The sequence below is a fragment of the Saccostrea echinata genome, unplaced genomic scaffold (assembly GCF_033153115.1).
Source record: "Saccostrea echinata isolate AGI-Se365-2 ecotype Australia unplaced genomic scaffold, CSIRO_AGI_Sech_v1 ptg000045l, whole genome shotgun sequence".
Taxonomy (NCBI): Eukaryota; Metazoa; Mollusca; class Bivalvia; order Ostreida; family Ostreidae; genus Saccostrea; species Saccostrea echinata.
Window position 1 is genome coordinate 2,327,571 of NW_026889794.1, and position 13,469 is coordinate 2,341,039.

Consider the following 13,469-nt stretch of genomic DNA (forward strand, 5'->3'; position numbering starts at 1 on the left):
TGATAAACGGAATTTTTTTTATTTCAATGTTCATACATGTACTTATTTAATAAATTTTATATTAAAGTTTTATTTTTATTTTGCTCAAAATTAGACATGAAACAATGTTGACCCTGATTACCAAAGACAGACTTCCTGTGTAATGCAATGTGTATAGGGATTTTGACACTTCGAGTATAGGGGGTATCCAGGTAAATAACGCAAGTACTACCAAGACCACTCCCCCTCCTAAGGTAACCGTACGGTAAAAAAAAAAAAATTGGGTCTTTAAAGTGAGGACAACGCAGGCTACATCTTTGCATCATCCCCCTCCGTACCAATTGATATATAAATTACGAGAGTGCATTTTCTGGCATCGTTGCAAACCACGGTTTTCAGTCCACAAGCTACCTGATGATAGAGAGAATCGATGTGAATCACCCGGGGGTTACCTACGATGATTTTCTGGAAAATGTGTGATCTCTCCATTATAGCAATGTATTGTTATTCTGTGAAATCGGTCTGTGTTGTTTTCCAGTTTCACAACTTGGCCAAATTCGGGGAAGGGGGGGGGGGCGTAATCGTACGATATCATGGTTATTCACGCTTTAGTGCCGAGGCCATCTTTAAAGAAAACGTTTGGTGCCTGTGCATCGAAAAACACGTTGTGTTCGCTCATGTAAATATCGAATACTGGCTATTCTTGTTGATCAGAGTGGTCTTTTATAAAGTTAATTCACTCACTCATATTTTACCATAACGTTATATATATATATATATATATATATATATATATAAATATATATATATATATATATATATATATATATATATATATATATATATATATATATATATATATATATATATATATATATATATATATATATATATATATATATATATATATATATATATATATATATATATATATATATATATACCATGTGTACGGCATTATATTTTATGTTTTCCGAACCCTATGCTTTGCTTTTGTACAGGAAACTTCATATGAGAATAAACACGAATAGATCAACTCGTTCTTGATAATCAAGGTTAAATATGAACAACATATATAATATATATCGGGTTTTTGGGGGGTTTAATTTATATATTTTCAAGGACTTTAAACTGATATCATATTTTCCGTTTTTCGTTCCGCGTTTTAGCAACACCCGTATTTGAAGATGGACCGCCAACAATTATCAATAACTTCCTGTATTAGATATAAATTAATATCGTTGTACTTTCTATTTCTGATGCATGTAAATTTAAGAACAATACAGTATCTCATTTGCTTGTTTCATGTCTAAAATAGAAAGTATTGAGATAGGACTTTAAACTGTAAAGATAATCAGTTCGTTGAAAAAAAATACTATTTAAAAAAAAAATCAAATATTTTCTGATGAGATCAACATAAAAACAACAGCACAAAATCAATATTGAATTAGATATTACTTCAAATTATTATTTGAATTTATCGCATTTTAACTAATGTACAATCTTCACAGCGGGCTTGAAGGATAGCACTTAAACCAAAAGTTGTCGACATTATTTAAGTCCAGTACAGAACGTAACATTAATCACACAATCACAGGGATGAACTCAAAGAAAATATATTGAGGAATAGAATCGATATTTTGACTCGACCTATAGACTAATTTTAAAAATAAACCGTTATAAGTCCTCTTTCTCGTCACTCTTTCCTCAAACATGTATCCCAAGACTCTGGATAGGGATCAGCATATTTTTCTGTAGATCTGTAGTACGAGGAGGAGGGGTGGAGGGGTTCCCTACATTTTTTCTGAGAAAAGTCTTTTGCTGTAGTTTTAATATGTGAGTTTTGATTTGGATGCTGCTTGCCTCTCTCCGCTTTCTTTTGTTGTACAGTCATACATAGGCAAATTCCAGCAAAAATGTACTGAAATGTTAAAGAAAGACCTACCCTCACCCCCCAACATACACACATTTTTCAAGATGTATTGAAATAGGAATTAAAATTCTGAAACATTTTTCAGTGCATCGAAAAATATAACTAATTTGAATATTATTTTTTCCCTATTTCGGTGTGAAATCGGCATAGAAAATTATATACTGAATGAAATATTTCTTTATCTTGTTGTAACGCAGACAGTATGGCCTGCCTTAAGGAACATGATATGATTGCAAATCATAATGCACTTTGTACTCCTTTGTTCAAAAGGATTTACAGATTTAAGGCCAGTACAGAAACCTAAAGATGCCGCCATTTTTCAGTGTCCTTACTTAACATAAAACATTTACATTGAACCTTTAAACCCGTGAGTTGAACCTTATACATGTAAAATACAAATTAAGACGATATTTTGATTCGATATATGTTCTATAAAACATTTGTGAACTTTTCTAGTCGGAAAAACAAAAAAATGGTATCGCTGATATCATGCAGAGTGTGTCATGGCCATGATTCAAGTTCAAGGTCACTAAGGATACGATCTTTTAACGGATGTATGGTTTGAAAGAATATCTGTGAATTTGTCGAGTCGTTAACACCAGATAGGGTTTGCTTAAAACCAGAGTGTTTCATGACTTGATGCAAGGTCATTTGGACATGTTCAAAGCCACCACTGTACACTCCTTTGCTATCTTTCTACTGGCAAAAACATTGCAGGTTTATACCCCTTACAAGACTGCTTGTAACGTTAGAATGTGGAATAGCCTTGACTCAAGGTCCGTACTTCCTGTCCACAGCTCCAACGGAAGACCTACTCGTTGCTTTGCAACGAGCTCTGCTCTAGTTACATCCTACCTCTATACTTTAATACCACAACCCCCTTCTAAACTGTAATATTACATCCTCATTCTATTCTGTAATATTACATCCTACTTCCATTTTGTGATAATGCATCTTTATTCCATAGTGTAATATTAAATCCTACTTCCATACTGTAATATTGCATCCAATTCCGTATTAGAGATTACCTTTAGATCCATAGTGCCCTTGTCTTTGATGCCTCACGAGGACGCGTTCCTTCAGTGGAGATTGTAACTTTTGAAAATGATTGTTACATTTGAAAATGAAAATTATTTGTAAGTATATAGTTCAATACGTGTAGTATATTTTTTCCAATCTAAATCTTTCTCTTATTTCAATTTCTTTTTCCTTCTATTGCATGAATTATTTACGTTTTCTGCTTTCATTCTATTCTTTACAAAGAATGATCATCCTGAGTCCATACAAACACACACTTAATGGGTCACATCGATTTTGGAACGGTGTGATATTATACATTTATTGACTGGGTTCGAGAGCAACATGCATTTTGTCCGACTCAAGAACCAAAATGTTTACCTGAGGCCGAAGGCAAACAGTTTGGGTCGAGGGGTTGACAAAACGCATTTTGCCCGAGAACACAGTCAATAAATGTTTTATTTTAACTTTTACTTATTACTTTTTTGACATACATATATCTTGTGCTGGCCTCCATGAAGTAAATTTCCTTTACCCACACTTCGTTTAAACTCATCACTGTCGAACACCAACTAATGAGATTTAGCTGATCCCGCCCATAGTGTGACGTAAAAGGGCCAATATCTCACCTACAGATCCAATATCTCACTCCGCGGTCAAACATCTATTTTTTATGAATGCTCAGTAAAACATTAGAAATGCTGGACTTTTTTAGTATAGATTTATATAGTACCAATTTTTAAAGGTATAACAATGTTAAAGAAATGGTCGTTTTGATCACCCGTGATAGAATCTACTAGTGCCCATGTTCCTGATTTCTTATTCACCATAACAATATATCTCCCTGAAGGAAAGTAAAACCTTCAGGAATATACACACCCCTTTGTATACACAGTACACTACAGCAATGGCAGTCGATCCAGTAAACAAAGTCTACTATACAGAATCCAAAACAGTCCATGATACACTCCAGTATTCACGGTCCAATATACTCAGTCCAGTATACACTGTACACTATTTAGATTGCAGTATACACAGATACGATACATCTATTATATCTTTGTATACTCCGGCATATACATGTACACAGTCGTTACATATTCTATGATGAACAACTAGTAAGGATGTTCATTAAACCCTCCATTATACACAGTCCAGTATGCACAGTCCATGATACAGAGTCCAGTATTCAAAGTCCATGACGCGGCACAGTCACTTATACATTGTGCAATTAGAGGTCATCAGGGAAGGGTTATAAATACAACCAATGACAAAGTCCATATTACACTCGCCATTATAGACAGTCAACTTCACACTCCACTTCACACAGTCCAGTATTCAAAGTCAATAATATACGTCAGTATACAAATAGTATACAAATAGACCATGATACATAGTCCGATATACACAGTGCAATTAGAGGTTAACGGGGACTAGAAATTATAGCAATATTTTGAGCAGGAGATTTCTCTTTTCCCTTTTTTCGGGGGTACGGAGGTCTACTACCAAATACACGACAAAATCACGAGTTCCTTTTCATGCAATATAGTAAACAATCTGAGGCCTGTTCAAATGATCTTTTTTCAAAGCATCTTTATTCTTCATTCATTTCATAGTATGGATCGGTAGAATCACGAAATATGAAGACTTTTTTTGCATTTTGACTGTAAAAGGAATTTAATTTCATTTAGAGAATTTTTCTTTCTACATAACGATCATATTACAGAATACATCTGGGTTAAATCATTATGTACATGTTGTGAAGAAGTGTACAAGTACTCTATACAAAATAATCATGAAGTACGATGGATTACTCTTTTATAAAAATAAAATATCGTTACGATATAAGCGAAAAAGCAAAGGAATAAAAAAAGATTGAGCATTTATTTCGAAGAAATATACCATTTTTCATTCTTATAGATGTTGGTGGGATAGTATCTTAACTTTCATGGAAGACTGTTTTTAAATTAAAGGTCAAAGGAAACGATTCTTAACACTAGGTTTTCACTTTTTAAACCTAAAGCTATATATGAAAGAATGTTAAATTACGAGTAGTAATATTTTTTGGCCTTTGTTCCACTGAAAAATAAAGGTGAAAACTTTTCCACTTGTTACTTTTCTTACCCGCTTATCGTTCTTGATATTGTGGTTTTATGACGTCACAAGAGCCCACTGATGTAAACAGAGCATTATACTAATGTATTTCTATCATATTTTATCTAGTTAATTTAAGCTATTTTTTTAAATATAAATGTGTCTATGTTGTCAGGTGAGTTATCTGATTTCGTAGTTCGGTCAATTCAGTTTGAGCGAGTCGTTAATAAGGCACGGCAACTCAAAACTGGAGCTTTTTTTCGGAGGATGATCCTGATGAATATCCTATATAAAATTACGCTTAAATTAACAAGCATTCTGAGAGTATGGCATTAGCAATACTAGTCCCCTACCGGTAAGTGTAATCTGGTTCCCGCTAAAAATTGAAAATGCCATAATTCCGTCAAAAATCAGTGAAGCGGAACGAAATGCTTACTGAATCTATAACTCACCAAGGTAACGTCACATACCAAAAATCAGCTCAATATCTGCAAGCGTTTAGAAAAAATTGCGGAAACCCCTGGAAAATTGAAAAGGTCGTAATTCCGTCAGAAATCATTGAAGCGGAACGAAATGCAAACTTGATCTCTAACTCATCAACATAACATCATCACATACCAAAAATCAGCTCAATATCTACATGCACAAGCGTTTAGAAAAAAAGTGCGAATAACCAAGTGGGACAGACTGACAGACAGACAGAGGGACAGACAGACAGATTGACAGCTAGACAGACAGACGGACGGACACACTCAGAGGAAACCTATAGTCCCCTCCGGTTTCACGGTAGGGGACTAATAATAGATTAGATAGAACCATGGCATTTGTTAGAGCCAAGGCAGGTGAAGGAAATATAACATAATGCTGATTTTTTTTTAAAATATTACTTTATAACACAATTATAAACCAAGATGTCTGATACATCAGATAAATAAATAAATAAAACCTTCACAAACCACACCCTTAGGAAAGAGCAGGCAGGGTTCCGGAGAGGGAGAGGGACTGTCAATCAGATCTTCATCCTCAGGAACATCCTGGAGCAAGTCAGCGAGTGGAATGCTACCCTGTACATCCATTTTGTGGACTTTGAGAAAGCTTTTGACTCGGTGCACAGAGACAGCCTTTGGGTCATCATGAAGAAATACGGAATACCCATAACACTGATTACAATGGTCAAAGCTCTCTATGACAATTTTCAGTGTTCTGTGATTGATGACAATGAGACCACAGACCCTTTTCCTGTGATGACTGATGTCAAACAAGGATGCTGCATGTCAGGTTTCTTGTTCCTCCTAGTGATAGACTGGGTGATGAAACAGACTGTCAGAGAAAAGAGAACAGGAATTAGATGGGACTTCACCACTATGCTTGAAGACCTTGACTTTGCTGACGACATTGCCCTACTGTCATCAGCAATGAACCATCTTCAGTCCAAGACATCAAAATTGGAAGAAAACTCTGCAAAAGTTGGGTTGAAGCTAAATGTCAAGAAGTGCATAGTGATGAAGATAAACAGCAAAAGTGAAACCAGCCTGACAGTCGAAAACAGTGAAGCCAACGAGGTGGACAGCTTCACTTGCCTCGGCGCCAATGTCACCAAGGATGGAGGAGGCACTGTTGACATCAGGAAGAGGATAGCACTGGCCGGCGCATCCTTCAGGAGGCTAGCCAACATCTGGAATGCTACAGACATTAGTAGAAAGACAAAACGTCTCCCTCTTTAAGAGCCTGGTCCTCTCTGTATTGCTATACGGATGTGAGACTTGGAAGCTTACCAAGACAGAGGAAAAGAAGATTGACATCTTTCAGACCAAGTGCCTCAGAAGGATTCTTAAGGTCAGATGGTAGCAGCATATTCCAAACAAGACAGTTCTGGAGATGACATCAGCAGAAAGCATCAGTGGCGAGGTGAGGAGGAGGAGATGGAATTGGATCGGCCATGTGCTGAGGAAGGACCCAACAGATGACTGTGTTGTGGCCCTCGGGTGGACGCCTGAGGGGAGAAGGAAACGAGGCCGCCCCAAGACAACATGGCGGCGGATGGTGGAAGTGGAGCGAAATAATGCAGGCTGGAACTCTTGGAACACGGCACGCCGTGCAGCCTTAGACCGGCCCCAATGAAAAAGAGATGTTCAGGCCTTATGTGCCTCCTGGCACGGAGAGAATTAAGGTAAGGTAAGGTTCACAAAGATAAGAAATGATAACTATATAGAATAGCAATGGCACGCCAGAAGCAACATTGTAATGCATTTTGTAACCGTCTTGTTTTATAGGTAAAATTGGGATATATTGATTTTGACTTTTGATGATAAAAATTACTCTTTAATTAAAGTAATCAAGAGTAGTATAAAATAAGTCGCCCGGGAATGAAAGTTAGATATGTACAAATTTTAAATTTATTAACTTTTTTCATAATTCGAATACAAGAAAAAAATTGGATTTTTTTATGTCCCGTAATTGAAGATTCAAGGGCATATAGTTTTTTTTTTTAGCTCACCTGAGCCGAAGGCTCAAATGAGCTTTTTTGTTGAAGGGTGTCCGACGTCCGTCTGTCGTCTGTACACTTTGCACATTTTCGACTTCTTCTCTCCGCCGAAATATGGCTGAAATATTGCCGTTTAACAATAAGTAATCAATCGACTTCTTCTCAAGAACCAATGGGCCAATTTCAACCAACCTTGCCACAAAGTATCCTTGGGTGAAGGGAATTTAAGTTCGTTCAAATGAAGGGCCACTCCCTCTTTCAATACTTTTGAAATACTTTAATCTTTGTCATAACTTTTAAACAGTTGGTGCTACGGCTTTCGCTATTTCACTTGTGTATTCCTTGCAACAGGAACTTCCTTTTAATACCAATATTTACTACGTTTTGACATTGACCTTGAAGTTTAACCTACCTTTGAAAAGCTTTAACCTTGACCATAATATCTGAACGGTTGATACAGGGGCTTTCATTTTTCACATGTATATTCCTTGTGACAAGACCTTTCTTTGCTTTTAACATTTTTGACCTCTTGACCTTCACTGTGTAGAAACGGACTAGGGTAAAGTGCGTTACCCTAGTCCAAGATGGCGACAGGCAAATACGCTTCGATTATTTTACACTTAGTTTACATATTATAAAGGCTTATATTATGAAATGGGTGGTTTTAATTTAAGTATTTTAAACAGAAGTACGTACCTATTGCAAAAAAATTGCATGATCTGCTCTGATTAAAGCCAAATTACGGATAGAAAATTTGAACAAGATTAGAGTAATGCAAATTTACGACTAGGGTAAAGATTTTGTGACCTTTGGGTGTCTAGGGTAAAGCATATGTAAAATATCATTTTGCTTGTTTCAGAGTTTAAAAAATGCTATTTCAGCAGAATCAGAACGCACACTGCCAGTAAATTCATAATTCATTACACCAAATACTATGTAATTGAAAAATTCTCAGTGCGCTGACAATTTCTGAAAGAGTACAATGGCCTAATTTTGTTCAAATCAGTTAATGTTTCTGTTTATAAAAAAAATTTGAGTCTTGAAAACAGTCTTCTTCTGATTTAGATTACGGCGAAAAACTTTTTAAATATCTACAAATCAATTAAAGTATCATCAATGAAATGTGAAAATAACGAACAGAAATCATACTCAAATTCCAATTTAAACAATACAAATTGTGAGCAGAGAATATATGGACCTCTGAAAAGTGAAAGCACAGGTGGGATAAGATGCCATGGAGGAGTGAACATACCCTGTCGACCGGTAAAACCTGCCGTGTACTCTTTGTCATGATCAGGTAAATGGGGGGAAAATATATATAATTCGTATGAAAGATGTCAGTCAACATTCGACTTAACGATAGATTGTATTTGCAAACAAGGTCATTTTATCAACCATAGAATTTTTGAAATGTCAAATTTAAAAGAGATGGTTGATATCCTTGTGTCATTAACTTATGTGTATACTCTCTAGATCACTTTTTTGTATTTAGATTTGCATATTATACAGAAAATATTATTTTACTAGCACTTATACATTAAACCCTAAATTGAGAAAAACGGGCAAAATAAACTTTACTGTACCTATAATGAGAAAACTTTGGCAAAGCATTTGTCAAAGAGTAAGATAAATGCACATTAACATGGGCTTCGATTCAGAAAACTTGTATTAGTTTTTTCATAAAAATTGCACCTAAGTACTTAAAATATTCTGAACAATGAAAATAACTGGTATTCAAGCATTCAATAAATTATTCTTAGAAAATCAGACCACTTACATGTAAGTTTGATCTCCTTAGCAACGCATAGAAATTCTTTCCGAACAAAAAGTGCGCTCTTTTGTGATGGAGGTGTTTGGTTCGACTACTATCTTACATCATATTTGTCAAAATCATTTCGTAAATAGATATTTATAGAGCTATGTCGTCATCACTGCACAATGTCAATACCTTTTTATGTTTCGTTTTGTTTACGGATTTATGAGATTGATCAATGTTCGATATCTTCACAATTTACATTATTATACTTTAAAAACAAAATTCGACACTTGTTTCATGTTTGCAATCAAGTGTTAAAAAGACGTCTTTTGCTGTGACCTTCAATTTAACAGTTAGATATATTGGTGATGCTTTGTCAATTAACAATATTCATTTTCGTTCAAACATTGATTCGATATGTCCCATTAAACTCAATAAAAGATTCAACAGATTCTGACACATTACATATTTGGATGTTTTACTCAAGAAAGACATTCATTTGATGGTAAACTAACACCTAAGCTTAAAAGATAACAAACATGATCATCAACTTCCCTTATTTGTGTAGCAATATATCATTTTCACCTGCAATTAGGGTTATGTCACCAGCGGATTCGAAGAGCAATAGCAGACGATCAAAAGATGATGCCTACTCCCCCATGGCACCTTGTCTTTGTTTGCTCTGCTCACAATTTGTATTGTTTAATTGGACTTTGAGCATGATTACTGTTTGTTTTTTTCGCATTACAATTGATAAAAGTTTATTTCAATTACCTGCAATGCGGATTTAACTCCGTTACTGAAGAGTATCAACAAATGCAAATTAGATATAGGTTGTTGACTCATTTTCAATGATTTCGCCCAAAGTGGGGATTAAAAGATGCAAAGTAGATTTAGATTTATACAAGAAACAATATTTAAAGTTAAATCAAATAAATTAATTACATCAATTATACATGTACATTTATTTAACAATAAAATAATATATGTACCTGAAACGGAAAATATAACGTTCATAATAAGAGTAATATTTTGAATTAAAATCGTGGTTATTAAAAAAAATTGCAATCGTAATGACCTCTTTGTGGAAGCAACAATTCTTGAACATTTTCGAGAAAGCCTTTTCCAACTATATAAATTGTGAAAAGCAGTTAAAAAATAAAAATTGTGCACAATCAGACTGTAGAATAACTTTACCCTAGTCTCGAAAAAACTTTACCCTAATCGTAAATAAATAGTTCAGAAACTTTACCCTAATCTGCAGCAAAACTTTGACGTGCATTTTCTTTATAATTACGCTAAATTTGAATACAATCTCCAAGCGAGCATGTAAAACTGAAGATGCTCGACAGATTGGTGCAAAATAAGGTAAAACTTTTCGCTAGAAATCACCAATATTTGTACGAGAAAATGTGAAGCGTTTTTGCCTATCGCCATCTTGGACTAGGGTAACGCACTTTACCCTAGTCCGTTTCTACACAGCCACTGTTGGACCTTTGTCTTAGAGTTTGATGAATTACATTTAGAAATTCTAACTTACATTCGAGAATTTTAACCTTAGCAATGAGTTGTAATACGGGGGCATCAGTCTTTCACAAACACATCTTGTTTATTTTTTATTCTCGTCATTTTCCTAATGATCAACTGCCCTTAATATTTCATATGCGTTCCAAAGAAACATAACATTTCGTAAATTTTATTAATTTCACCAATATGTAAAATTGTAATAAAAAGCTTAGTTCAAAGCAAATTCACACATCTCTTGATTCAAAAAATGTTTTAATACATTCGTTCTCAAGAACAGATAATACATGTACATGTGATAAACGAGGTTTGAACCTATCTGGGTCTCCCGATCACGACCTTTCCACTAGGCTCCCTTGAGTTAACAAACATACATCACAGTATTATAAATCAGTGATTTTCTCTATATTAAACTAGGGTCTTCCCTTTTCATTACTGTTATGTTCAAACAACTGGAAATATCTATTTCAATGTTCCAGTATGCTTTGATTTCGGATCTGCCATTTTGCAAAGAGATTGTTTCTTTGAAGAAAAAAAAATCAATACCACAAACAAACATATTCACAATAAATCAGGCCAAACTAACTTCATTCTTTCATTGTTGGAAAAAATTTCGGTTTCTGACATTTAACCAAATTTTAAATTCATTTTCATAACATTTCGAAACATTTTTCGTTTTTAACACATAATTTTACAGTATATAGCATCTATGGGTAAAGGGGAGCAAACATTGTGCATTAATTTTCATGTTCCCAGACCCTGAGGCCTGAGGGGTGGGGTAAAAACATCAAAATTAATGCAATATTTAAAAATCTTCACTTCCGGACATCAAGCAGTGAAACTATTGGCATGATTGTAATAAGCATTGAACATGAGCTCTATTCCAAAATTGTGACACATTCATACAGAAAAAGCCGATAGGTTTGAATAGACTTTTAAAAAAACTAGGATGCTAATTTGTTTACAGACAAATTAAGTATTGTGTGCATGGATATGAAAATAATCTACGACATAAAAATGTACCATCTGCAGACACACAGACCGGAAAAGTAAAAATAAAATAATTAAAAAAAAATTATTCAAAAAACTACAATAAATGCAACTTATAACATTAACAAAAACCTTCTTTCGTGTAAAGGAAATTTGGACTCCAATCTCAAGTTTTGAAAAAGAAAAATAACTTTTACATTTTTCTTAATAACACCAACTATCGCATCCTTGAGATTCAAAATAAGTGAAAAATATACAAAATAAGCTTTATGATGAAAAAAGACACTGTTCTTTTTTTTTGTTTTTGTTTTTGTTTTGTTTGTTTGTTTGTTTTTTTTTTTGTTGTTTTTTTTGAATACTCACAAGTATTGCTTAAATTATATCTTAAACGAAGACAGTTGTCTTTTGGTCAAGGAATAATCGACCAAAGTAAATAAATGTTATATATGCAAATCGCTATTCCACTTGAATGGTACTAGTAGTTAGTGTAAAAGCCGACGTAAGGCAATTATTCTTCTTTGATACCTGAGCGGCTGCGGCTGACATTCTGGAAAACGTTGATAAAGTCGAAAGATACGATGACAGAAGCAACGAGACATATGATGATTACTCCGACTAATCCTAGGTTTCTGGCCGAGGTCCTGTCGTCCGGTGCGCTGATTAGAGTGCGCATGTACTTAGTAGTATTTTTCCTGTTGATGGTTAAATTAGTTTGAATAGCATCAATCTTCTCTTGAAGGATCTCTTGAGTCATTTCTGTAAAAGAAATAATATATTGATCAAACTTTTCATCTTCTTAAACGTTAAACACTGACGTAACTTGTTAGTCGAAAATAAGAATGAGCAGGGTTTGAATTAAAATTTCGTCACAAGTGTCAAAATAAAGTCAAAATAAGTAAAAAAAAAAACCTCGCCATGAGCTTCGAATATATATATATATATATATATATATATATATATATATATATATATATATATATATATATATATATATATATATATATATATATATATATATATATATATATATATATATCTCAAAATTAAATCCAAGATGAACAAACAAGTTCACATTTAATTGTAACACTAAGCGCTCTCGCCGTGAGACTCCTCAGAGTGTAACAAAGTTTAAACTTAACAAAAACTTTGTTACACTCTGATATATATATATATATATATATATATATATATATATATATATATATATATATATATATATATATATATATATATATATATATATATATAATCAGTACATACCAGGACACCACTTAGACAGAGGCTTGGGTTTAGAGGCAGGGTACGAATCTTTGCTGAATACAAAGTAACCTAAAAAAAAATATGTTTACAACTCTTTAAGTAGTTTTTAATCTATATATGTTTACAGTTCTCGAAAAGAAAGTTTTTATGAACAATTTTCGTTCAAAACTCAGCCCAAGTCTGTGGGAGACGAAATATCTAAAAAAAAAAAAAATGTAAAATTTACATTTCAAACTATAAAATTTTCATGGAATCAGTCTAATTAACACTTTAATCTGTATAATCACTGAAACAATTCTTCATAAATAAACACGCGTTAAAACCAATATAGACCACGAATCCTGCATGGTATAATTTAAGTTCAAATTTTAGTCTAACAATAAATTTGGAAATTAATTACTTATCAGATTTTGATTTTGGATGTATGAATA